Source organism: Dermacentor silvarum, chromosome 7, assembly GCF_013339745.2.
Source record: "Dermacentor silvarum isolate Dsil-2018 chromosome 7, BIME_Dsil_1.4, whole genome shotgun sequence".
Classification (NCBI taxonomy): Eukaryota; Metazoa; Arthropoda; class Arachnida; order Ixodida; family Ixodidae; genus Dermacentor; species Dermacentor silvarum.
Window position 1 is genome coordinate 34,010,064 of NC_051160.1, and position 26,648 is coordinate 34,036,711.

The 26,648-nt window shown below is 47.3% G+C and overlaps 1 protein-coding gene and 1 pseudogene across 1 annotated transcript in view; both read left to right on the forward strand.

Annotated features, from left to right (window-relative positions):
- LOC119458788 (potassium voltage-gated channel protein eag) overlaps positions 1 to 26,648 on the forward strand; it is a 130,326-nt gene that overhangs the window by 37,876 nt on the left and 65,802 nt on the right. The window lies entirely within an intron of this gene.
- Positions 16,740 to 16,918, forward strand: LOC119459763 (U2 spliceosomal RNA; annotated as a pseudogene).

Here is a 26,648-nt window from a genome sequence, read left to right on the forward strand (position 1 = left end):
TTGACGATATCTACGCGCAATTTTTGCTTTTTTTGCCCACAAAACTGTGTGCTGACAGGATTAAGCTGGTGTGAAAATAACTGCGATGTGAAAATAAGGTTTAGTTAGTGCTGTAGAGAAAAATGTAACGTAACTTGTCTGGGTCAATCTTGCGTAGTACACACAAGAAATCAAACGATGCACAAAATACATTTACTTATAATGTCTAGTACAATCAATCATGAAAGAGATATGTACATGAAAAATTATATGTACTGTGTGGCGCCTGAAGGTTATGTTGAAAGACGAGATAAAAAAATGAATTCGCAAGGTAGGCTCGACACACAATTCGGGATAGAGAGAGTTTTTTTTTATTTATTCATTACATGGGGGGGGGGGGGGTTCAAGTGAGTACATCAACCTTATTACACACAATATAAATCGAAAACAAGAATGCAAACAAGGAAACGCAACCGCGGGTAATATTAATCAAGATATCCAGCCAGATATCCAGCCAGAATACATACATCAGCTACCATCGAATACGTCGCATCAGCCAAACACATCGATGGCGAGTACAGAACATTTCATAAATAACCATTAGAACACTGATAACTACATTGAAAAATAAACAACACTGCATACATATCACGTACAAAACCGTAAATGAAACTAAGACAGTCAAATACAGATTAGCAATGTTTTTCACTTCGAAAATATAGTCCATGATGATGTAGGGCTGTTGACTTTAACAGACGGCGCCCATCCTGTCGATTTCCCTCGTACTGGTCCTCTTCAAAGTGTTTCTAAGTACAGGTAAAACAACAAAAGTGATTATTGATATGAAAAGTTGTCTTGTAAATACAGAGAACCCATTACAGTGCTTAAAAATAAATTTTAGCAGAAGCAATTAATGCTGTATTACCTCGCTTCACACGTTTTCAAAGAAATGCACAGGCTACAACAGACACCATGCCAGAAAGCGCCGAAACATTTTGGTCCCATGATGCCCCTTAACTCAACTACACCTGGGCATACCGTGCACAGGAATTTAAAGACCGTCACAGTACCCACTACGATCGGGAATGAGAACGAATGACCATCGGCTTACGATCACCACGCTACAAATATGTACAAGTCTAAAAAATCAGCTATGTAACGTGACACCCTGAGGTCCGCAAGATATCTCCTGAGAAATCAGAGAAAATCACAATGTTTCACTTACCACGTACAAAACAGCCGCTCTCCCCAGACGCAGCACTGCGTTCTTTAGTCCCAAATAACCAGTACCGAAAAAAAAAAGAAACAAGACACACACACGATGTGTGCTTCCCGTGAAAAAGGAAAATAGGTGGCTTACGTGACGATTCGTAGCTAATGTAAGACTATTTCGCGGCTAAGCATCTTCGTCAATCCTTAAAATAAGGGTACAGACTGCGCCCATCAAAACGAAAAAAGCCTATGCGACGCGCGCTCGCAAACCATACGCTACTCAGACAGCATCGGTGCAGTGCTTACTTAGTTCGTGAGCGAACGTAGGTACGTGAGCGAGGATCAGAGAATACTTTCTTGTTTAAATGAAAAACACGGTGCGGTAGTCTAAACATTCTTGACACTTACCTCGCAAATGCAGTTATCCTTTGCCTTCCAGTGATCGCGCTTTACTTGGGCTTCCCATCTCTTCCGTCGCTCTGGGTCCCGGGGGAAGCGAAAACAACGCAGTCCTTTACGCGTCGATCCGGCGCACTTGGGAACACAACAGCCCGTCATGTGGACACGATGCACTTGATAGCTTGTCAGTCATGCGGCTGAACACTGTCTAGCAAGTAGAAGCGTCCGCGAAGCATCCGCGCGCACTGTGCCTCGAACTCAGCACCGGCACCAAGCAATTGCAACGGCTCGCTGTGACACAATATGGCGTCGCAGCGAGAAAGCGGCGGCGCGGGGGCGGTCAAAGGTTGGCACCACCCTGAACGGCGGCGCTGGCATCGAGGCACCCTATTTTCTTTCGCACGCTCGGCACGTCTCCGGCTTCGCTCAACGTTTGCTTCGCTCGCCGCTTGCCGAGACCGTTTCGTTTTCTCTATATCTATTTTTTATTTTATTTTTCTCCCTCTCCTAGATGGCGCCCGATTCGCCGACCGAACAATGAAGTATATACGGCTACGCAATTCCTACGCGTCAAAATCGTTTAAAAAGAAGAAGAAAATAAAATACGATAGCGTTGTACAAGAATGGCATTGAGAAAATGATGTTGTGATAAAAAGCACTAGGGCAGTGTAAAAGAAAAGGCTGTGAGGGAAGGGAAGAAGGCTTCTATCCCTGAAACCAAGGTCCTCGCTTTCCCCCCTTTCTTTCTCTCCAATTTGTTATTTTTTATTCAGGTTTTCCGATGCTTTCGCGTTCTTTTCTTTACCGATTCTTGTTATCGCTGACTTTCTGCACGGCTAATTGATCATATGCGCCGATACCGGTATACTCTCGTTAGAGATGGGTGTCGACAAGTTTTTCATCACCAAAGTGAAAAAAAAAAAAGAGAGAGCGAGAGAGAGAACGAAAGCGTAGGTGTTAAAGCGGTAAGTGGGAACGTTCGGACCTGAGGCGTAAAAATAGTGGCGTAAAAGAATAAAAGAAGAAGAAAATTGAGACTTGCACGCGATTGTGACAAATGCGTCATATAATTCCAGGTGCCTACGGGGCCTAAAAATAAGAGATATAGCACTGCCATTGGGCGTTGGATATACTATAGTGTCGATCGTCCAGCCTGTGACGTGAGGGGGCGTGCTGGTCGACAGTACGTGCTTTGAGAATGACTCGGTTTCTATTCTGACGCCACCGAAAAAAGATGTAGTAGTGGGCCAGGTCTGTGGGCTTTCGGGTAGATGTGATCCTATTTTAACATGTCATTTAACTTAAGATAGTAGGTATTTTTTAGTAAAATTAACTTTTTGTGATGAACGAAGGAAACTGAGATCCGTCTGTCACGCAGACAGAAGCAGACGACAGAACGCTGTGACGACCATTCAGCCGACGGCTAAAAATAGGCGGCCTACGTGTATGACGTCAATAGACGTCTCCCAGATCTGCGGGCTTTCGAGAAAGTGTGGGCTTCTTTTTTTTCATCTTTTAAACTTAAAAATTACGCAGTTCTCCGAGTAAAACTAACTTTTTGTCGTGGGCGATATGAAGTGGAAATTTGTCTACCTCGCAGACGGGAGCAGACGACTACATGCGGTGAGGACATATTAAGCAGACGGCAGACGCCTAAATTTCATGGCAGCGTCCACACATGACGTCACCTTGACGTCCGCGATGACTTCTTGAACGTTTCCGGTGACCGACTGCACATATCGAATTACCTTCGACTTGAAGTTTGAAGTTTATTTCATCAATTCAAGCATACATATCTTATCCAGTGGTTCAGTGAGAAGGGTTGGCAAAAAGGCAACTGAATGCCTGACAATGCGTCAATTGCCACCCAGACCACAATAGTGCACAACACTCAGCGTGTCACTTTATGTCATACATAAATGTAATGAAAAACAAAGCACCAAAAATATTGCAGAACACCCAGGCTGGTGCTCTATACATGAATGCAGTGAAAAAAAAAACTAAAAAAAAAGAGGAAAAGAAACTAAGCCGTGGTTTTAGCAAATGAACTAGAACATAATTGATATCAAGAGCGTATCGAAAAGAAATTTTCACGGCTGAATTTTAGGGCACGATACATTTCCGAAAAAAAATTATACAGGATAAGCAAGTCTTACACAGAAGAGAGAGAAAAAATTTAATGTTTGAAGGCTGAGGAGATAATCGTGAACCGTTTTTTTTTTTTTTTTTTTTGAATATTGCTTCTGACCGGCTTTCATTCACTACTCTCATGGCCATCCTGTTAGAGTTTAAAAACCAAGGAATAAGTTGTGTTAGTTTTTGCGTGCCGTAGTTGGTCCGAGTCCTTTCACTGTATTAGGTGGTTATCCTAAGATTATACGTGTAATCTCCCGGTAGTAAGTATCCTTAAATATGTCTATGTTCGACTTAATTTGATCGTAGATGACTGTCGCTAGCTTTTTATAAAATATATTTTCGAATTTTAAGATGCTCTGCTTGGTGCAAATGGAGAAAAACGACTTGGAACGGAAAGTAACTGTGCATTGGAAATGGTGGTCTTAAAAAAGACGGTGGAAGACCATGAGAATTGGAGGACGCTTAAGTATCGCCTTTAACAGTGGAACGTGATAGCATTAAAATATCCCTGGCTGCTGATCAGGCTTTTTTTCTCGCATTTTCAAATTACAATCCGACGCTAGCATGTCTGTAGGTTGTAGTTAAGTCGTACTTTACGATTGTTCTGACAGATTTTTCTTTGAAAAATTCAATTTTTGTTCACTAACCCCTTGAGCCATACGGAGGTCCTGTGTGTGTGTGTGTGTGTGTGGGGGGGGGGGGGGGGGGATGAATTTCTCCGCCACTGATGCCGTGGACGTCGACAATTACGCCGACACTGACGCCGACACCAAGGCCGGATTGTCTGCGACATGGGGCCCGCAATCGCGTTATAATTAGAATTTTTACTTACGGCAGCGCAGTGATCCGCACAGTAGTCGTTGCAAATGTCCACCACTTGCTTGAAGATGTGTCTGGACACGATGCTGCATGTTAAGCACTCCATGTGCGGTTGGTGGAGTTTAATGTGCTGAGTAATGGCTGTCTGCGCCTCCTGCGGTGTACACCGGTCCTCTTGAGTTCACCCCACATACGTCATCAGATGAACTACCGGTCCTGAGCAATCATATCGCACGTGAAGCTGTGCATTATTATGCCATTATTATGATACTTTGTTCATTTTCTCACTGGATAGTTACTGTTAGGACACCCAGTATATTACTACACGCGTTCTCGGACCAGATTTTATATTTATGCTCACCGCAGTCGGCGTAACAGAACGACCAAGAATGTGGCAGCCACCAATAGATGTTTGGCCCACTTTGGCCAGAACTGAGCCTTGCGCCATGAAAATCGATTAATCAGTCAATCACTAATAGATGTTAAAGGGAGAAACGAAGCAGAGCATCCGTATTGATACGCCCCTCTGTAATCGAGATGTGCACCTGAAACGGACGACTCTACGGCGAGTCGTTGCCGACAAGCAAACGACGACTTCGAAGATGTGCCTCATGCATGTTCCCCACGCTCGACTATATAGGTTGGCACGCACGAGAAGATGTTGGCATCTCAACAGCGGCGTTAGCAGCACGCGCTGATTGCCAATATCGTTCGAACTGCTTTTTTATTAAACATGTAGGACTCAGTTGGTCTCGCCTTACCACCAGTGGTGACACAGACGTGCAGACCCACTTGTACGAGTGCGCCGAGGTGGGTAAGCTTTCTAGATTACTTTTGAAAAGTAACAGCGCTAAACGAACAGGGACTTGGGCAAAGAAGGCAAATCCCTTTCTAGATTGCATTCTAGAACAACGCATTCTAGAATAACACATTCTAGAATAAAAGGCCGAGGTGGGCACTTTATTTCTGGATCCAGGCGTAAGCGTCTCGCACTAATCCGACTAAGGTGCATCGTATTCCTCGAACCATTCGGCTAAATTTACGCGTCTTGAATGCAAACATCCTTGTGTGCCGAGCTTTCAGTTCACGCTAAGAAAGATGATCCCGAGCCCCCCCTGTTCCTCCTAGCATGAGTTGCTTTAACGTGTTAAACTCCCTCAATCAATCGTTGATTATACGCGTATCTAAGATATAGGGGCGGATATGAGATAGCAATCAATATGAGATATAGTGGCGGATGCGACTCACCGGTATACAGAGGGGGAAAGGATCCGAGGATCAGGAGGATTTGTCGACGAGGACAGAGATCGAGCGATCCCTCCAACGAGCACTTGATCTACAGTTTCCAAGAAAACTACCGCAGTACCCCGCTTCGTAAAAGTGCGTCTTGAACCTCGGTCCCAAATTGTGCACGAGAACACAAACTTGACAAAAGCGAAATGGTTCTACGTTGGAGATCTGCAGCAAGAAAAAAACAAAGGTTTCTGGCAGAAACTGGTGTATACTTCGAGGTTTCCAGTGCCTACCGCGCTATATGAAGCCCAGCGAGAATACACTTGATGACTCGTCGTGATGGAATTTGCCCCGCATCCAATAATCGCATACGAACATAGGGGAGCCCATATGAAAAATCCGCATGTTTCTATACGTCATAACGGATCCCACGGGCTCTGTGCTTTCGACCGATTCCCACACAGTGTGGGATACGCCGATTCTTACGGAAGTCCCCATATGATTATGTGAACGTATTGGGTTCCCATATATCTCGAGGTCATCCTAATATGGTACATAGGAACATACGAATTTTTACATAGGATCGACATATGTTCCGACAATAGATTATTGGATATGGAGATTATAGGTTTCCTTTTTTTTTTCGAAAGTATGGAATGTCTACGACAGAATGACAACGATGGAACGACCATGACGTCAGGCCAACGCAATGATTACGATGGTGTAATGAAAACGCAGTGACAATGAGACAGCGAGAAGACGGCGGAACGATCGCGACGCAATGATCGTAACAGAACGAAAGCGATGAAGTGACGACTACTGCGTGTTTGTGCCGGAGCTTACGTCCAAGCTTACGTACTTACATCCCGTGCCACCTCCAACCGCCTCTGTTTGTCCTTTATCCGGCACAGTTTTGCAGCAGCCCCGCCAAACCCGGGAGAGTAAGCAAGAAAAGGTCTACTTGAAGAAAAAAAAAACGAAGCATAGGCCTCACAAACCCAATATACAATATAACACATGGGGACAACATATAAAAGCCCATATATGCCAACCTACCATATGACGCATGTGCTACTACGTAGGGCACCGACCTGATTCAACTATAGCAGTGACGTCATTGCCTTTTGCTTAAGCTCCCAGGTAGAGCCCATGTATATAAGCGTAGTGCACACAGTTCACGAAGGCAAAGGTAACAACCATGCTGTAGGAAAACAAAACTGGCCTGATAGCACGCAAATGTATATATCATTATCAGCCTGTATTTATGTCCACTGCAGGACGAAGGCCTCTCCCTGCGATCTCCAATTACCCCTGTCTTGCGCTAGCTGATTCCAACTTGCGCCTGCAAATTTCCTAACTTCATCGCCCCATCTGGTTTTCTGCCGACCACGACTGCGCTTCCCTTCACTTGGTATCCATTCTGTAACCCTAATGGTCCACCGGTTATCCATCCTACGCATTACATGACCTGCCCAGCTCCATTTCTTCCGCTTAATGTCAACTAGAATATCGGCTATCCCCGTTTGTTCTCTGATCCACACCGCTCTCTTCCGTTCTCTTAACGTTAGTGCTAAGATTTTTCGTTCCATCGCTCTTTGTGCGGTCCTTAACTTGAACTCGAGCTTCTTTGTTAACCTCCAAGTTTCTGCCCCATATGTTAGCACAGGTAGAATGCAACGATTGTACACTTTTCTTTTCAACGACAGTGGTAAGCTCCCAGCTTACCATACACATACATACATACATACATACATACATACATACATACATACATAATACATACATACATACTACATACATACATACATACTACATACATACATACATACATACATACATACATACATACATACATACATACATACATACATACATACATACTACATACATACATACATACATACATACATACATACATACATACATACATACATACATACATACATACATACATACATACATACATACATACATACATACATACATACATACATACATACATACATACATACATACATACATACATACATACATACATACATACATACATACATACATACATATGCGGAAATGACTACTGTAGAGTTTTATAAGGAAGACAGGCGCGTGCCGAGCCGAGCCATTATTTTGCGACGCGGGCCACTTACTCTCTTTAATATCTATGTGGAATATCCTATATGACTCGAGTTTGTGCGTTCGATAACAGGCAGTAGATAGCGCGGAGGAAAAAAAAACGAAAGCTGCCAACTAAATGCGCAAGAAATCGTCTGCAACGGGTACTACGAGCAGAAGACATACGAATTCAAGCAAAAAATATTAAACCACGCGAGCAGACGAAAAAGACTCCAATAATCTGCTGCGCAGAGCTACAAGTTGGAGGCGAACGAAGCCAAGTCAAAATAAAGCCACGCAAGCAGACGAAAAGGACTCAAATCGTCTGCTTCGCGCTCATTAGCCACCGTGCAACCACGTCTGCGTGCCGTACTCGCCTGAGGCGGCTCGCTATCCTGGAAACTAGGCTAAGGGGGTGAGCGCTGACTTCCACGCGATCCCCACTAAGGAAGCATTCGTGCACAAAAGGATAGCGACGAAAAGTGTAGGTTCAGCGTAAAACAAAAAAAGACCCCTTCTAAGGAAGCATTCAGGCATGAGGCAGAACAAAAAGACAAGAAAAGAAGACATGAAAAGGAGTTTCGGGTTGCGTCTCGGTTAACACAAACCGGAACTGCCGTATAGACGCCCAGGCACAGTCACCTCCCGTTCCGAGTTCCCTAAACTCCCAACAAGGAAGGGATCGAAATATCCGGGCCACGCTAAAAATAGCCTCCGCTGCGCGCTATATTTAGAAACCAGGCGGCCTCCCCAGCGGCCTCAACACCGGGGTTCGTTGGTGTTGCTCGACTGTGCTCTAGCATCGATCGCAACTGCACTCGCGTGCTGCTTTATAGGGGCGCGCATACACACAAACACACACGAACGCACAGGGCACACACTCAGACACGGAACAGGTCATTCACCCCGGGCCAGGCAGGTAGAAAAAGACGCTGCGATACGACCGACCCGAAGAGCGCTGTTGATGAAATAGACTATGGAGACGTTATCGAGCGAGCGAGTTGTGCACTGCGGTAGTATATATATATATATATATATATATATATATATATATATATATATATATATTTTATTTAGTTATACATACTGCAGCCCAATTGGGCTATCGTAGGAGTGGGAGTGTACATTGGATACAACATCACAACATTCGTCTGCACAACTCATCTTCAACACCTTGAAAATCAGCATTGTTACAAAATCCAACATACAACAAGTAACATAAACACAGCATGAATCAACCTAAGTGATATAAAAATTCCTCTAAAGGTAACGACCTAGTTTCACCTGGCACTAAGTTCCATTTTTCAATCGTACGAGGAAAGAAACTGTACTTAAATAAGTTAGTGCGCGGTTGAAATGGTGCAAGGTTGAGTTTGTGGCTATTCCTTGTAGGTTGCAATTTAGCAGAAGACAGATAGTTGTTCGTTAATGAGTAGCGTGGGGTGTTGATGAGAATATGCAACAATTTAAGACATTCACGATCGCGCCGCTCGGACAGAGGTTGTAGACCTAGTGCAACAAGGTGAGATGAGGGTGAGAAGTTCCAGTCATAACGGCGGTATATGAAACGGATTGCTTTCTTTTGAACTGATTCGAGAGTGTTAATGTCCGATACCTTATAAGGGTGCCAGATGGGGCAGCCATATTCGAGAATGGGTCGGATGAGCGATTTATATGTTAGCAGCTTTGTTTCACGTGGAGCTTTTCGCAATGTGCGATTTAAATAGCCTATTTTCTTAGATGCTTTATTGCATATGTATTCAATATGGCTTGACCACGACATGTTAGGTGTGAAGATGAGGCCAAGGTACTTATATTCGGACACCCGTGCAAGGCAACAGCCATTAAACGAATAATTAAACAAAGAAATAGAGGGGCGCTTACTGAAGGATAAAGTGACTGTTTTTAAAAAGTTTATATATATATATATATATATATATATATATATATATATATATATATATATATATATATATATATATATATATATATATATATATATTGTCGCAACGTCAGAAACAGAGGTCGCACAGCCCTGATCAAGAGGAATAGCAGGAGGTCGCCTTTTTAATACAGCGCGCTGCCGCGACTTCTTCTTCTTCACCGCGCCTTGATAGAAACGCGCGTGCCTGCTCGCATATTCCTCCTCTTCATCAGAGTACAGGCGCGGCATTTGCTTCCCTCCGAAGGAAGCATCGTCCCGATGCGTAACTTAAGCATATGAGGGCGGCGTACAAATGGCACAGAGTAAGACACGCAAAACACAACCACAAAAAAAAAAACAACAGAAAAGAACAAACGAAACTTAGTTCGACAGATACGGCTTCATCCGCACCACATGCACCACTTCGGGTAAGTGCTTGCGGCGACTGGAGTTACTCTCACTGTCAGGAACGACCTCGTAGGTCACGTCGCTCAGGCGTCGAATCACTCTGTATGGCCCAAAGTACCGTCTTAGCAGTTTTTCAGAAAGTCCACGACGGCGTATGGGTATCCAAACCCATACTTTATCGCCGGGAGTGTAGATAACGGACCTGTGTCGAAGATCGTACCGTTTTGCATCTTGGCCTTGCTGATAGCAGATACGTACGCGGGCAAGCTGTCTAGCTTCTTCGGCGCGCTGAGTAAATTCGACAACGTCGGTAGGTATGTCGTCACACTCGTGAGGCAGCATGGCATCCAACGTCGTCGTGGCTTCGCGACCGTGGACCAAGCTGAAGGGCGTCATTCGAGTAGTTTCTTGTCGAGCGGTATTGTATGCGAAAGTTACGTAAGGCAAAATCTGATCCCAGTTCTTGTGTTCCACGTCGACGTACATGCATAGCATGTCTGCGAGGGTCTTATTAAGCCGCTCGGTCAGTCCGTTGGTCTGGGGATGATATGCGGTTGTTTTCCGGTGGTTTGTACCACTTAGTGTGAGAACCGAGTCAAGAAGTTCTGCAGTGAAGGCAGTTCCCCTGTCTGTGATGACTACTTTTGGGGCACCGTGCCGAAGGACGACGTTCTCGATGAAAAAATGAGCCGCTTCGGCTGCTGTGCCCCGCTGCGTAGCTTTAGTCTCCGCGTAGCGCGTCAGGTAATCGGTTGCGACAATGATCCATTTGTTGCCGGCTGTAGAAGTTGAAATGGGCCCAGGAAATCCATTCCAACTTGGGTGAAAGGCTGTCCTGGTACCTCGACTGGATGTAAGAGACCTGCAGGCTTGCCGGGAGGTGCTTTGCGTCTTTGGCAGTCGGCGCATGTTTGTACATGATGTTTCACAGCAGCGGGTAGCTTTGGCCAATAGTACTTGCGTCGGAGTCGGGACAGTGTTCTCGTGTAGCCTAGATGACCTGAGGTGGCTTCATTGTGGCATGCTGTTAGTATTTCTTTGCGAAGTGATATCGGTACGACAAGCAGGTACGTGCTGCCGCTGGCAGAAAAGTTCTTTTTATAGAGAACATCATTTCGCAGACAAAACGACGGCAGTCCCCTGGCATAGAGTCGCGGGACGTCTGTACTTCGGCCTTCCAAGAAATTAATGAGTGGGAGCAGCTCTGGGTCGTGGCGCTGCTCCTGTGAAATGGTGACGGCGTCGACGACTCCCAAAAATGCAGCGTCAACGTCCGCGTCATCGGTACCTGCGGGCTCTACGGGTGACCGCGAAAGGCAGTCGGCGTCGGTGTGCCTTTTCCCTGATTTGTAAATTATGGTCATGTCGAACTCCTGAAGCCTAAGACTCCAGCGCGCCAAACGGCCAGATGGATCTTTCAAGTTAGTCAACCAACAAAGAGAATGATGATCGCTGACAACCTTGAATGAACGGCCGTACAAATATGGGCGAAATTTGGTAACCGCCCACACCACGGCGAGGCATTCCTTCTCGGTAGTCGAGTAGTTTTCCTCCGTACGAGAGAGTGTTCGACTGGCGTAAGCGATTACTTTTTCGAAGCCGTCTTGCCACTGCACCAGTACGGCCCCCAGACCAACATTGCTCGCATCGGTGTGAAGTTCTGTAGGGGCTTCCAGGTCAAAGTGCGCAAGAACTGGAGGCGTTTGCAGGCGCTGGCGTAGTTCGTCAAATGCTATTTGCTCATTTTCACCCCACAGAAAGGGAACATCGTCTCGTGTAAGGCGTGTTAACGGGGCAGCAATACGAGAGAAGTTCGCAATGAACCGCCGGTAATAGGCGCACAGCCCCAGGAAGCGCCTCACTGCCTTCTTGTCGGGTGGTGTGGGGAACTTTGCCACAGCGTCTATTTTTTCTGGGTCCGGTCGTACACCCTCGTGACTGACGACGTGGCCGAGGAAGCACAGTTCACTGAAGCCAAAATGACATTTCTCGGGCTTTAACGTCAGGCCAGCTGAGCGTATGGCTTGAAGAACAGTGAGTAACCGGCTTAGGTGCTCCTCGAATGTAGCCGAGAACACTATGACGTCGTCTAAATAGACCAAGCAAGTTTGCCACTTCAGGCCTGATAGTACGGTGTCCATTAAACGCTGAAAAGTGGCTGGCGCTGAGCACAGACCGAAAGGAAGTACCTTAAATTCGTAAAGACCGTCGGGGGTCACGAAGGCCGTTTTCTCACGATCTCTCTCATCGACCTCTATCTGCCAATACCCGCTTCGTAGGTCCATTGATGAAAAATAACGTGCATGCCGCAGCCTGTCCAGCGAATCGTCAATGCGTGGCAGCGGGTAGACGTCTTTCTTCGTGACTTGGTTTAATTTGCGGTAATCGATGCAGAAGCGCAAGCTGCCGTCTTTCTTTTTGACCAAGACCACGGGTGAAGCCCAGGGACTGTTCGAAGGCTGGATCACGTCATCCTCGAGCATCTTGGTCACTTGCTTTTGAATCTCTTCACGTTCCTTTGGAGCTACACGGTAGGGGTTTTGTCGAATCGGCCTCGTGGTATCATCCGTGATTATACGGTGCTTGGTCAGCGGTGTTTGTTTCACTTTTGACGTAGTCGAAAAGCAATCTTCGAACTGGTGTATCAGCTCCAAGAGGCGCTGTCTCTCAGAAGGCGACAGGGTGGAGCTGACGTCGAAAGACAAATGTGTCGAGGCCGGAACGGTCGTGTCTTGACGTTGTAAAGCCAAACAATCGTTTACTTGAATGACTTCGTCGCAGTAGGCAATTGCGGTGCCCTTTTGAATGTGACGGCGTTCGTCGCTGAAGTTCGTCAGAAGGACTTCCGCTTGCCCATGAGTCATGTCGAGTAGGCCTCTAGCAATCGAAATGCCGTGGGTTAGCAATAGTGCAACAATTTGCTCCGCGATCACATCCCCATGGTAGGGCTTCCGGCACGAGACAGATACAAGGCGGCAGGAGCGCGGTTGAATGGTCACATCGTCGGCGAGTCGCAGACGCTCATGTTGCCCGTCATGAGTGGTGTCGGCATAGGGGCTTGCAGAGAACGTCACCATACGGCCCGGAATGTTTATGACGGCGCCGTGATCTCGCAGAAAATCCATCCCTAAGATGAGGTCTCTGCAGCAGTCGGGGATAATGACGAAAGTGGCAACGAAGCTGGAATCACCGATGTGAATTCGAGCGGTACATGTTCCTGTTGGTGTTATTACCTGGCCACCGGCACTTCTTATGTGTGGCCCGGTCCACGGCGTCTTCACTTTCCGAATGCGGTCGGCCAGCTCCTGCCGCATGATTGAGAAGTCTGCGCCAGTATCAACAAGTGCTGTAACGTGATGTCCATCGATGAGAATGCTAATATCGGCACGGGCAACGTCGTCGGCGGTAGTATTCGTCGTCGTCGTATCGTCCTCTTGGGTAGCGTGGGGGGTATTTTTGGCGTCGCGACACTGGGCAACCTTCCCCCCGGAGGTCGCTGCCGTTAGTTTCCCCGGCGCGGACTAGGGGAACGACCACCCCTGACGACGTCAGCGAAACTCTGGCGGTTTGGGGAAGTGTAACGCACAGGGGATGGGGACTGCAAGCGACGACGCGGTGAAGCTGCTTGGCTGGTCGACAGGTGATCACGATTCGGGGCACAACGGTCGTCAAAGCGCAGAGAAGCGGCGGGCGAAAAACTTGCCACCCCAGCCTCTCGATGGGGACAGAAGCGGGCAATGTGGCCAGGTTCCCCACAATGGAAACAGAGTGGTCGACGGTCGGCCGTGCGCCACAAGTCAGTACGGCGAACAGGAGGTCGTCTCACAGACTCTCGTTGCCACCACGGCACGGGAACGGTCCGAGGCTGAAATGGCGGTACCTCCGGTGAAGGGGGAGGACGTCGGACCACGTCGGCATAGCTCAATGGACGTGCCTCAGGGCATGGAGGTGGTGAGGAGAAGGCTTGCCGCAACTCTTGGCGCACGACTTCGGCAACCGAAACGACTGGAGACTCCGTAGGAGTAATGCCGAGGGCTCGCAGCTCTTCACGTAGAATGACTCTAATCATTTCCCGTAAAGAAGGCTGGTCAACACCCTGAGCTGCGGCGCTTATTGGTGTGTTGTTGGGTAGGCGATCAAAGTGGCGGCAACGTTGCTGAAGTGCCCGCTCAATGATAGTCGCTTCTTTGATGAAGTCGTCGACCGTTGTGGGCGGGTTTCGGACAAGGCCTGCAAACAGCGGTTCCTTAATTCCCCGCATAAGGTGACGCACCTTCTTCGCCTCGGTCATATCGGGATCAGCTCGGCGAAACAGACGGGCCATATCCTCCGCATACATGACGACAGATTCGTTCGGCTGCTGTACGCGAGCCTCAATAAGTTGTTGCGCGTAATCGCGCCGGTCCGAACTTGCGAATGAATCGAGGAGCTGACGCCGAAAATTGCCCCACGTGTGGAAGCTCGCTTCCCTGTTCTCGTACCACGTGCGAGCACTCTTTTCGAGCGCGAAATAAGCATAGGGTGAGTTTCTGTCGCTCGGTCCAGTGATTGACATCAGCGACGCGCTCGTACTGATCGAGCCAGTCCTCGACATCTTCGAAAGCATCACCATGGAAGGTTGCGGGAACGTGAGGCTGTTCAAGAGTCACCTGGGAAATGCTCGGCGCCGTCTGAGAAGAAGGAAGAGTGGCCGATGGTGTTGGAACAGCCATGCTGGTGGGAGGCGCAACGGGAGGGAATTCCGGGCTCAGGCCGAGCAGGCGCCGACTGAATCGATGGACTGGAGTCGTGACGAGAAGTGGAGCTTCCGGACTGGGTGTACGAGTCCTTATAGGGGTTGAACGCATGAGGTTCAAGGCGCCAGCACCTCCACCAGTGTCGCAACGTCAGAAACAGAGGTCGCACAGCCCTGATCAAGAGGAATAGCAGGAGGTCGCCTTTTTTAATACAGCGCGCTGCCGCGACTTCTTCTTCTTCACCGCGCCTTGATAGAAACGCGCGTGCCTGCTCGCATATTCCTCCTCTTCATCAGAGTACAGGCGCGGCAATATATATATATGACTGGATGCCCCCCCCCCCCCCCCCAACCTCCCCCTGCTGAAGAAGTTAAGACAAAGAAAATGGCGGACGGGTCTTGTTCGAGTGTCTTTCGGTCTGTCGGTCACTGGATCCAATAGGGCGTTTGGGTACGCGAGTGGTTTTATGTGAAGAACCCCAACTGGCCTTTTATTCATATTTCTTGCTTTGTTTACTTTTTCCTATCGGAGGTCCCGGCCACTGCTGGAAAAAAGGGGGGAGTGCATGCGGATGCATGCATCTTTTTATTCTGAGTGTACTGTAAATAGATACCCAACAATTTATTCATTGTGACGCACGCAACACATTTGCAAACGGCGCGTGTAAACGTGTCTTACTATGTGCAAGAAAAAAGGGAGAAAAAGAAGACGTAGGCCCCCGTACAATGGCTCTTCGTTTGCAAAGCTTCAGCTACTATTATTTTATTTTTTACTAGCAATGTCTGCGTTAGACATCGGTGGGAGATTGAGGCCTCGCACACTTTTTCGCGTGTGACGAACGGCTCTGATATTTGGAAGGCCGCTGAGCGACCTGCGCCGAGAAAAGGAAAAGTGTTACAACGCCACTGTTTATGAGCGGCCCCCGCGGAACCAATTCCGAGAGCTTTTTTTTTTTTCGTCTATTTTGCGAGATACGAAACTAGGGCCACCCTAATCTCGTCGTATTCGGGGCAGACGATGCAGGTCAGCTGGAATATATAGGGAGCGCGCGGCCATGGTCTGTTTAACCCTTTCGGGGAGAGGTTATATCCCGTGGGGACGGACCTCGAAAGAAGCAGCGCGTTTAGACGAAAAAAAAAAAAAGGGGGGGGGGGGGGAGCGAGAGTTAATGACGTCAATCGTGACGACAGCCACGGCGATGACGGCGACAACCGTACGTGGCCGAAGCGCATTCCGCCGGCCTCTATATATAGTGTTTGGAGATAGTGTCGGTTGTCGGACGGTACATACGAGCGAAATGAACCCTCCTTTCCGGGGCACAAGAAACAAGAAAGGAAAAAAAAAAAAAAGACAGCGTCATTCCACGCTGTGAAGGTAGACGACCAGCGAAGCTGTGTGTGTGGTGATTGACCGTTGCTCCGGTGAAATCTTCCAAGTTTGCGGGATCGGGGCCACATGGACGGTTCGCATTTCTTTTCCCAACGCGGTCCTGGCGGGCAGCACGCTTATACGCTTGGCGTCCGCGGCTTGCTCGTCGTCGGTGGTCTCCTTCCGTCACCGCCGCGCCCATTCCCTTCTCTGTTCGCGCCATCGTTCTTGGTAGGCACGCTGTTCTTCTTGAGACCGTACAACACGCGGCCTACCCATTTCACAGGCAGAGCAGAACTGAGGAGAGGAGCCTAGGTAGAGCATGACGTCAGGAGACAGAAGACACTCAGATTGGTAGGCGCTATAGTTTGAATACGCGGGATGGCGTACACGTGCATGGTGCGAACGTAGACATAGCCGACGCGGGTCAAAGTGTAGTATCTGTTGTTATCAGCTCAATATCTGATACGTACCTGGACCCAATGTATTAAACTTAATTTTTGAAAGTTGGCGAAGTGCTTGAAGCCTGCTTCACCTCCGCCACGGGTCGGCCCGGTATTGCACTATCTTCGGGATTTTTGGTCTACGGACATCGATCCGCTGGAAGCTAGCCATAAACAGCTTCGTTGTAAAAAAAAAAAGAAAGAAACAAATTGGGCTGGCTTAATATAAGGATTCGCTTGGCTCGATTCTGTTCTTCTTATCGTATCCACCGTTCACGGCTATAGCCGATCGCTGACGTTGACGCCGATCGATGACGTTGGCGGGGCGCTTCTAGCGCCACTGATGAAGAGCGAGAAGCTTGAATGCTATTGGAATAGAACCCATGCATTGTCCTGGCTTCCGCGTCGTCCTTGTCTTTATTGTCCGCTTCGCTTAAGCACTGTCGTCTTTGTAAGTGATTTCAGGGGACTCGCAGGCGCGTCCCGTCAATCTGCCAGGCTTGTCAGCCTGTCTCCGCCGCCCTATCCGAAGGCCACTCAGCTTCGTCGCTTTTGGATAGCAGGACAGCACGACAACGCCGGCGCTATATCGGTAACCGCAACGGCGACGGTGCCAATGCGCCTCGAGCGTCCGTACAATCGCTATCGCAACAATTAAGCCGATTCGATCCGACTTTGGTTTGAGAGGACTTCGGGCCGCGGTGCGCATAAATTAGGCTTATACGATGCCGATGAATATTATTATCGTCTTCTCAAAAAATACCTTCTTCTTTGCAATAGACACAGCATTTTTTTTCTTCGTCCGCCATTAAGTACTGCTTCGCCGCCTGCGTCCTCCGAGATGCGTGTGCAGTACGCCACCACTCTCGGAGTCCTGGTGCAGCGCGCAAGGTCTCCAACGTTGGGCGATTTAACGCGTGTTGTATCGCGCCCGTCTCCCAAAGATTTCCCGTTCTCGCAATGGGGATGTGTTCGACCTTACCCGTGGCGCAAAAGCAATCGTGCGGGCACTCGTGGTGCATTCGCGCCGTCGCCGTGCTGTCCTGGTATCGGCGGCGCATGCGTAGCAAGCGCGTATAGAGGCTTAAAAAAGTTTCTAGAAACGCACAGCGCACTTGGCTGCGAAGGACGACTAAAACCAAGACAACGCAGCGTCACGCTTCGCTCAGTCGTCTCTGCCGGAACGCAGGATAGCGTCCTGCCTAGCGCTGCCTGCATGTGCATGCATGCACATGCTCATGCATGCATGTATGTACATGCACCTGCGTTCCTGCCTTGCGGCTGTGTGCGTACCGCACCGTGGCGCATACACTGGTCTACACACAGGTCTATACACTGGTCTATACGCAGCTAGGGGACCTTTGTTGGCACGGCTATACGGCACAGCGCTTGACCTATTCGCGGTTCGTTCGGCTATTCGCGCACAGTCGCAATAATCATCGATTGCTTTTGCACAATTTTTTTGTTTCATTGGCATGGGGTGTGGGTGAAGCTGAGGAGGTAGTCTGACGATGATGACACGATAAAACAGTGACGTCTTGAGTAAGACGACGTAACGCAACGGAACACACACGCACACACACACACGCGCGCGCGCGCACACATGCACACATGCACACAGACACGCACGCGTGCATACACACCACGCACACACACGCACACAGCATTGAAGGCTGTGTGTGTGTCATTGCTCGCGGCAAGGACCAAGAACAAACAGCAAAACGTCACTTGTATAATGACGAAAAAAAGAGAGAAGCAATCACCAACGTTACAAGGACGAAGTTACCTAGAATATAAACGCTTACGAAAAGCACCACTTCATTCCATACTTCGTTCGTTTCTTCATTCGTTTTCATTCATTCACTTGTGCGTCACGAACACTAGGTGCAATGCGAAGCTCTATTACGTGCTGCGAATTCGCTCTCCCTCGCCTCGGGGACATAGAACGACGTGCAACGTGCCGCCCGATACCGACGTCCCTGACCCGCTAACCAAGCCATGTCGCGCGCGCTCTCTCTACAAAATGCGGGTCATCGCTTTAACATCCTCGAGCCGTCGGGAAAAAGCTTTCTTGCTTCTCTTTATTTCCTTTATTATTATCACTATTTGCTAACGCGCAGCAACGAGCTGCCCCAATCCTCGGCAGGTGGCTCTGTACACGCAAAACCCATTCGCACGAGTTACAGACCCGCAGTTACGAAACTGTGTCACGCTTATCACCCCTTCGTTCTTCCAGAAACTATAGACCAGCATTCTTTTTTTTTCTCTCTCTCTTTTTTTCGCGTTTAGTGCATAGCGTCACGGCAGAAGGAAAAGATAAGAGAGAGCATCACGCAACACGACTGAAGCCAAAACGTATCGGCTCAGCACGTTATCGCCCCGTCATTGCTCGCGGTAGGTTTTAGTTCTCCCACTCTGCAAGCAGAGCTACGGCAGCACATTCGAACAAGTACCCAGCGAATAAACACTACCGGGAATCAACCGTTCTCGGTCAACGCGAGGTCCCTCAGAGGTCACGTGGTCGGCCGATACTGCGAGGGAAAAAAAAATCGAAGATAATGGCTTCACGGGAGTTAGCTCGCCAAGGCTGGCTACGTGACGCAATGCATTTTCCTAGTTCACTTCCGTCCTCCATGGCAAGCGTACTTATCTCGACGCCCTGAACGTCAGGTCTTTATCAGCCTAAGTTAGGTTCACGGCAGGACAAACACCTGTCCCAACGATTTCCAATTAACCCTGTCTTGCGCCAGCTGACACAACCTTATGTGTGAGCGAATGATTGATGCCGATGACATTGGAAATGTTGGCAGCTTACAGGTCACCGGCTTCTCCACAATCAGTAGATTGTCCAACGTGCAAAATGATGATAGCGTGAGGTGATACGAAGAATAAACCAACAAAACGGTCCGGCAATAAAGCACATTTCGCAAACATGCCTAAACAACGACAGTCAATGTAGAAAGGAAAAACAACAAACAAATCAATATATCTTATGCCTGCAAATTTGTCAGTTTCTTCTGTTCCAGCTGAAGTGGTAATTCCCGTGAAATCTGTCACCATCCAATTCAAGACGGCTCACATTACATCATCGACGGCTGCAGAACTCGCAGCTATCCGTGCTGCTCTGGAATTTATTGGTCCCAAATCATCGCAGTCATGGTCCATCTTTTGTGACTCGAAGGCAGCTCCCCAGTTCCTGCTGTCCCCTTTCAATCACGGACCTAACGCACAATTAGTCGCAGACATCCAACTACTTCACCATCACGCAACTGACAAGGGGCACAACATCATCTACCAGTGATTACCGGGTCACTGCGGAATTTCGGGAAATAACAGTGTGGATGACGCTGCCCGATCGGCCCACGATGGTGCCCCTATTGTATCAATACCACTGTCGAGAACAGATGCAGCCACAAAACTTCGTTCCCTCGCACGCGAGCTTACGCAGACTCTGTGGAACACCAGTTATTTACGCAACGCACGCCTTCACAGATTGGATCCACGTCTGCAACTCCGTCTTCCACCAGGGTTACCACGAGCGGAAGCAACACTTCTGTGCCGCCTGTGGCTCGGCGTGGCATCCACGAACGCCTATTCCTTCCGCGTTGGAATGGCTTGACAGCCCTGCTTGCCACAACTGTGGCTACGAGGAGACAATCAAGCACCTCCTCTGTGACGGTCCCCGCTACAATGTGGCAAGAAAAGTGCTCGCGACTGCGCTTGAAAAACTGGACAATCGCCCCCTCACAGAAGAAAAAGCTTTAGGACACTGGTCTAGACGGGCTTCGGCACTCAAGGCCTTAAGGGCTCTGCTGAAGTTCTTAAGGGCTTGTGAATTGTGCGACCGGCTTTGAACGTTGTAGCGCGTAGGGTCGCGTTATTGTGCGAATTTTCTTTCAATTTTTTTTATTTGTTTCTTCTATCACCTTTTATTCCCTTTATCCCTTTACCCAGTACAGGGTAGCAAGCCGGTATTTACACTGGCTAACCTCCTTGTCTTTCTTTCCCTTTCTTTTTCTCTCTCTTTCTCTTGTCAGTTTCTTGGAGGGTTAACGGTGGCGCGATTAAAAGACAGGACGAAAGAAGACACACAGGGACACACACGGCGCTGTCTGTCTTTTTTTGTCCTGTTTTTAATCGCGCTACCGTAAACCCTCCAAGATGCGTTACCAACAAGCCACATTGCAACCCTTGTCAGTGTCGTCATACCATCTAGTTCTCTGACGTTCCTGACTGTGTTTTACTACTCTTGGCACTCATTTTGTCGCTCTAACAGATCACCAGTTATATGCCCTACCCATTACGTGTCCTGCCCATTTCGTGAGCTATTAATCTCAACTATAGTATCGGCTACGCCCGTTTGCTCTCTAATCCAGTCAGTCTTCCTGTCTCTTGACGTTCCACCAATCAACTTTTCGTTTCATCGCTCGTAGCGCGGTCCTTCGTCTCAAGCTTCTTTGTTGACATCCGCGTTTGTGTCCCCTATGTTAGTATACCTGAAGAGCGCAGTCCTCTGTTAGTTTTTGGCTACCTGGAGTTCTTCCAGGTGCAACTGCTGAGCTCTGGACGCGAGCACTTTCCCAGCATTCCACCCCCATGGTAATTCAGACGCCACAGCAAGGGAATCGAACCCACAACCAGGTAATCGGGAGCAGAACTCCATAGCCACAGCGCTACCAGGATGAGTAAAGGGGAGTATACGATGACGACTAACTAGCAGAGGAGGAAGGAAGGGATTTATTCGAGGAAAGGTCAACTAACCAACTAACTAACTAACTAACCAACCAACTAACTAACTAACCGACCGACTCACTGACTGAAAGCACCACCTTAGCTACGAGAGGCGCCATCTGTGCGTTTCTTCTCTGCCCGAAACGTACGGCACATTATACTTCCGAGTTTCAGCAGGAAGCGTGGAGATGTTTGCCAGAGGTTGCCAAACTGCCATAGCATCTGAGCCACTCAATTAGGTACCCGGGATTCTAAACCGTGGGTCCGTGACCTGTGACTCGTAGTTCTGTCTTCGTGCCCGTCATCGTCGTTATCGTTGGGATCGTCGACGTCGACATGGAGCCGGCTATCGCGGTTTTGGTTGGCAGTTAATGGTTTATTTTCAGAAGCTCCGATTTTCTTTCTTTCTTTCGTTTAATCTTTGCCTTTTTTTTTCACTGCTACTTCCTGCTTCTTGGACGCTCCCCGTCAGAGGCTCTATGGCATCGATTCGTTTGGGCAACTGGGGGCTAATCGGTCAGTGCTCAGCGGTAGCACGAGTGCGGCTAAAATAGACGAATGGGAAATCGATGTCGCAAAGTGAATGAGGAAGTCTCTTGTCGCCACGCCGGCCACCAACCCAGTGACCTGCCGGTCGTATCCGGCCGGATATAGCATGGCTGCATAATTATGTTTGAGAGTTCGTGGAACAAAATAAAAAGGGAAAGTATGAACGCTATACATTTTTTTTTTTTTTGCCGCGCTGTCATTGTGTGCCTGCTTCGTGCTACGTATCATTCTTGTTTTGCCTCCGACTACGGTATACTTGCGAACACGCAACGTTTTTTTTTTTTTTGAAGAAAATAATGCGCACGTGCTTCATGTTTGTGTGCATGTTGCGAATTTACTAGTGGCTAGCGTGCAATATATATATTTTTTCACGGTCAGACTATACCTGCGAGCCGCGTTTAGTAATACGCATTACTTTATCATGTTGCGTTGGTAGTTTTGCTCACTGCGCTTTGTTTCTTCTTTCTGCGCTTTTCTTTTTTTTTCTGCTGCAGGGGACATGCGTCCGCAATTTACGCGTGAATATACCTGAAGAAAGCAAAGCGCTGCATGAGTGGCGGTCTGTCTGCAGCAGCTACTGTGAATAGCGCCCCCACGCGTCATCCCCGCGCTGCCTCTCGCGATCTCCAGATTAGATAGGCAGTCGCGCCACACTTCGCTCCCTTTGGAACGTTCCGCACGAGACCGATTGTCCGCGCCAGCCAATACAAAGCGACACGAAAACACGTATAGAGCTGCGCTCAAACTTCGCATTAGGGAGTATCGTAATCGTCGGCGAAATTTTTTTGAGCACATCTATGAGTTAAGAGGAGCAGCCGGCGCCGTCTGGCAAGCATCAGCGTATCCTTGAACACAGATTACTTTGAACACAGATTACAACAACAAAAAAAAAAGACAGTGGTTGCTATAACCGAAACATGTCTGCGTCTGACGTCATTTATTTGAATAGAGAAACCACAGAGTGGCTCTGGAGCTAAAGCTTTCTCTCGAAGAAGAAAGGAGAGAAGGGGGGGACGGGGCTTAAGCAGATCCCGTTTCCATTGTCTTCCGCATTTAGAGGAGAGCTTCGCGTTCAGCTTGATTAAAAGTCGTCGCAGTGGGCTCGGTGGAAAAGCATTAATCTTCGAGCTATCGATCGGGGTAATCCGTGTGCGAAACGACGAAACGAAACGTTGGCGTCTCGAAGAAGAAGCGCATAATGCACGGTAGCTTTTTCAATTACCGCGAAAGCCCCGTCAATGCGTATCTCACGGCATTTGCTGGACCGAGCGAAGGACTAAGTATATAAATAAATGTGGAAGACAGAGTACCGGCCGAGAAACATTGTCTGAACGTCGCGCGAACGCTGAAATGGAATACGTCGGACTCGGATTGGACGACGCCGACTTGAATGATTAACGAACGCAGATTTGTTTTCGTAATTTCTTGGAGACAGCGCGAAAAAAAAAAGAAAGTTGGGGGAGGGGGGAGAGACTAAGATAACGCGGGCGCACTAAATATTCATTTAGTGATATTGTTCAGCATTCGGTAACATTCGGTAAGTATTCACGTAAATATTCACCAACAAGCTTAGTCATAGCAACCCTTCCGTGGATTTTGTTGACGGTCTGGTGTTTTAATGTGTTTCAAATCATTGAACTGGATGTTTCTTATGTTAATTTGCGCCGGCTTGCTTATTACTTATTATCTTCTTCGCGCTCACAATTTGCCGCTTAATTGTAGCTGAGCGCTCGCGGTGCTCAAGAACCCCCAAGACGAGCCGTGAAATTTGTTGTTTGAGAAGTCTGGAAAACCTGGAATCCAATATATTTCAAATGAATTGTCAAAACATTCCAACTTCAAATATAAAATCAAAGACCGTATATTTTGCTTTCATTTCAAAACACAAAATATTCTAAATGCTTAAACTTGGAGCATAACCGTATATTTTGCTTTCATTTCAAAACACAAAATATTCTAAATGCTTAAACTTGGAGCATAACCGACAGGAACGAAACGATGTCGATTCGAATGTTTGATCAACGCTGATTTGTTTATTATCTAGGGTTTAAAGGCGTTTGAAATCATTGAACTGTGTTTGCTTATGTTGATATATATTTTGCAAACATAACCTGCTGATTTTCATGTATTCCAATCATGCATTTCACTTTATCAAGCTCAGCTGCCCAACCGGAATCCTGAAAAATCCTCTAGCGGAGTCATGAAATGCGATGTCGGTTGAAGAGTCAAAATCTGCGATCAAATTGAATCGAATATGAATATTCGAAAATATGCAAGCTTCGAATATTGAATCCAATGTCGTATGTATTTTTCTGATTCTAAACATTGAAATAACCTGCAAAGTTGAAACTTCAAGCACAACAGACAGCAATTGAACGAAATCATTTGAATCGTTTATTAAGAAGCACGGATTTCTTAACTGTTCGTTGCATTAAGACATTAGAAGTTATTGAACTAGATGTTTGCTTGTGCTGTCTGCGTGAACTTTTTTTTCTTTCCTATTATCTCTCTCATGTTTTCACGTGGTCGTTTTAATGTGGCTACACACACTGCGTCCTCAACAAACGCCTAGCAGATTCGTGCAAATTTATTGTTAATCGAGTAGTGAAAATCTGGAATCAAATTGGATTATGAATATCCGAAATATATGTGACCTTCAAATGTGCAATCGAGTACCGAATATTTCTTTTTGTTTTCCTATACATAAAATTAACATGTAGAGCTGATGATGAAACGCTATGATGATGATTATGATTAAACATGAAAATTACATACATATGCGAAACTTGTAGGAAAATGAAGGTAACTGAAGAAAAGTTATAAGGACCACGAAAATGAGCTATGACACGGGAAAAAATGATAGTACCATTATCGAAAGATAAAGATGCGTCAGTAACAATTTGAGATCAGGCGCCGGTAAGGGATAGTAGAGTTGAGATCACGAGGAAGGTGCTTGAGTGGGACCGGTCACGCATTGGCGCATACAACAAGCAACCGGTGGTCTATTACGGCAACTGAATTGCTTTCAAGGGAATGGAAACGCAAATGAAGGTGACAGATGGTTAAGTCGAGATGTGAGCTTGGGAAATCGGGAGACTAGGATTAGGCAGACCAGACGAATTCGGCTGGCGCGGGACAGGGAGTCCATATTATGTCGAGGTGAGGTAATAATTCGCTCGTTCATTTTATCATTCACCCTTTCGTTTATTCATTCATTTCTGCATTCATTCGTTCATCTATTCATTATGTTGTTTCGATTGCTCACTCACTCTTTCATTCGTTTGACCATTCGCTTTTCCGTTCGTTCCAGTTATACGTTAGTTTCATCAACTCCTTCATTTGTTCATTCAGTCATTCGTTCGTTCATTCATTCATTCATTCATTCATTCATTCATTCATTCATTCATTCATTCATTCATTCATTCATTCATATTATTATTTCTTCGTTTAATCATTCATCTATTAATTCAATATACCACTCCAGAAGCTTGTTGGTCGCAGACAAAGAAGTTCTATCCCCCCGGTGGTGCACCCGATTAGAAATGCCGACGCCACTGCGGCATAGCAAAATAGCCCCACTAAAGAAAGAAACAAAATTCCCGTTTGCAGTACGCGCAGCTCTTCGGAAGAACAAACAAAGAAGACGCGAGGGAAACGATTTTGGCAGATGCAGAATAGAACTCTCGCGCATACTATATTGTTTCAACAAAAAAAAAACATCTGGTTGTATATCGCGGCAAATTATATTACTTGTTTCTCGCCTAGATGCATGCTTCCTAAACGCGGGCCTTCAAACGTACTCACTGTGGTTACCATCCGGCGTTTTCGTTTCACTCTCTCAATTTTCTTTCTCTCCCAAGTAAAAAAAAAAAAAACTGGTGCACTTCTCTTTTTTCCACATTCCTCGCTTTAATAGACGGTGAAACCCCAAGCAACAGAACATAAGCAATAATAGAAAAAAATGGGACCAGACAACAGCAAGAGCAAACAGCGCCATCTCCATCGCAAACCGCATTCGTCGCTTCTTTCCTGCTCATCCTCTCGGCACTCGCCTTGCGCATGCGCAATATAACAGGGCGCCACAAAACGGAACGGATAGGGAGCTGTACGCATTCCACGTCACCATGGGCCAGACAGCGCTGAAGACCAGCAGCAAAAGAAGACAAAGATGGCGAATTCGAGTTGCAAAAGTAACTTATGGTTGTTTCTTTGTTTCTTTCGATTTTTGTGTGCTTTCTCCTGTGGGGAGCTTTTCAACTCTGTCGTGGGATTATGCGCCATGTTTTGATCGCCTCAACAGCTACTAAGATAAAAATGATATATTTAAATGACGGCTCGAGGCATGTTTTGTGGGCCAACAACAACAACCAGGACAATAACGACGACAACAACCAGCCTAAGTCGTCGCTTAAAGCCCCAGCATGCTATTCGCTGCGGAAGCAAGCGATGAAAAAGAGTGGTTTAACTCAACGCCGCGGCCTCACGGGACTCCGGCAGAAAATCGAAAAGAAAAGGGAAAGGAGGAAGAAGAGAAGGAGAGGTGGTTGCTTGCTTTTGCTCTAGTTACGTGCAGTGCATCTGGAAATTTGGAGTTCGCGT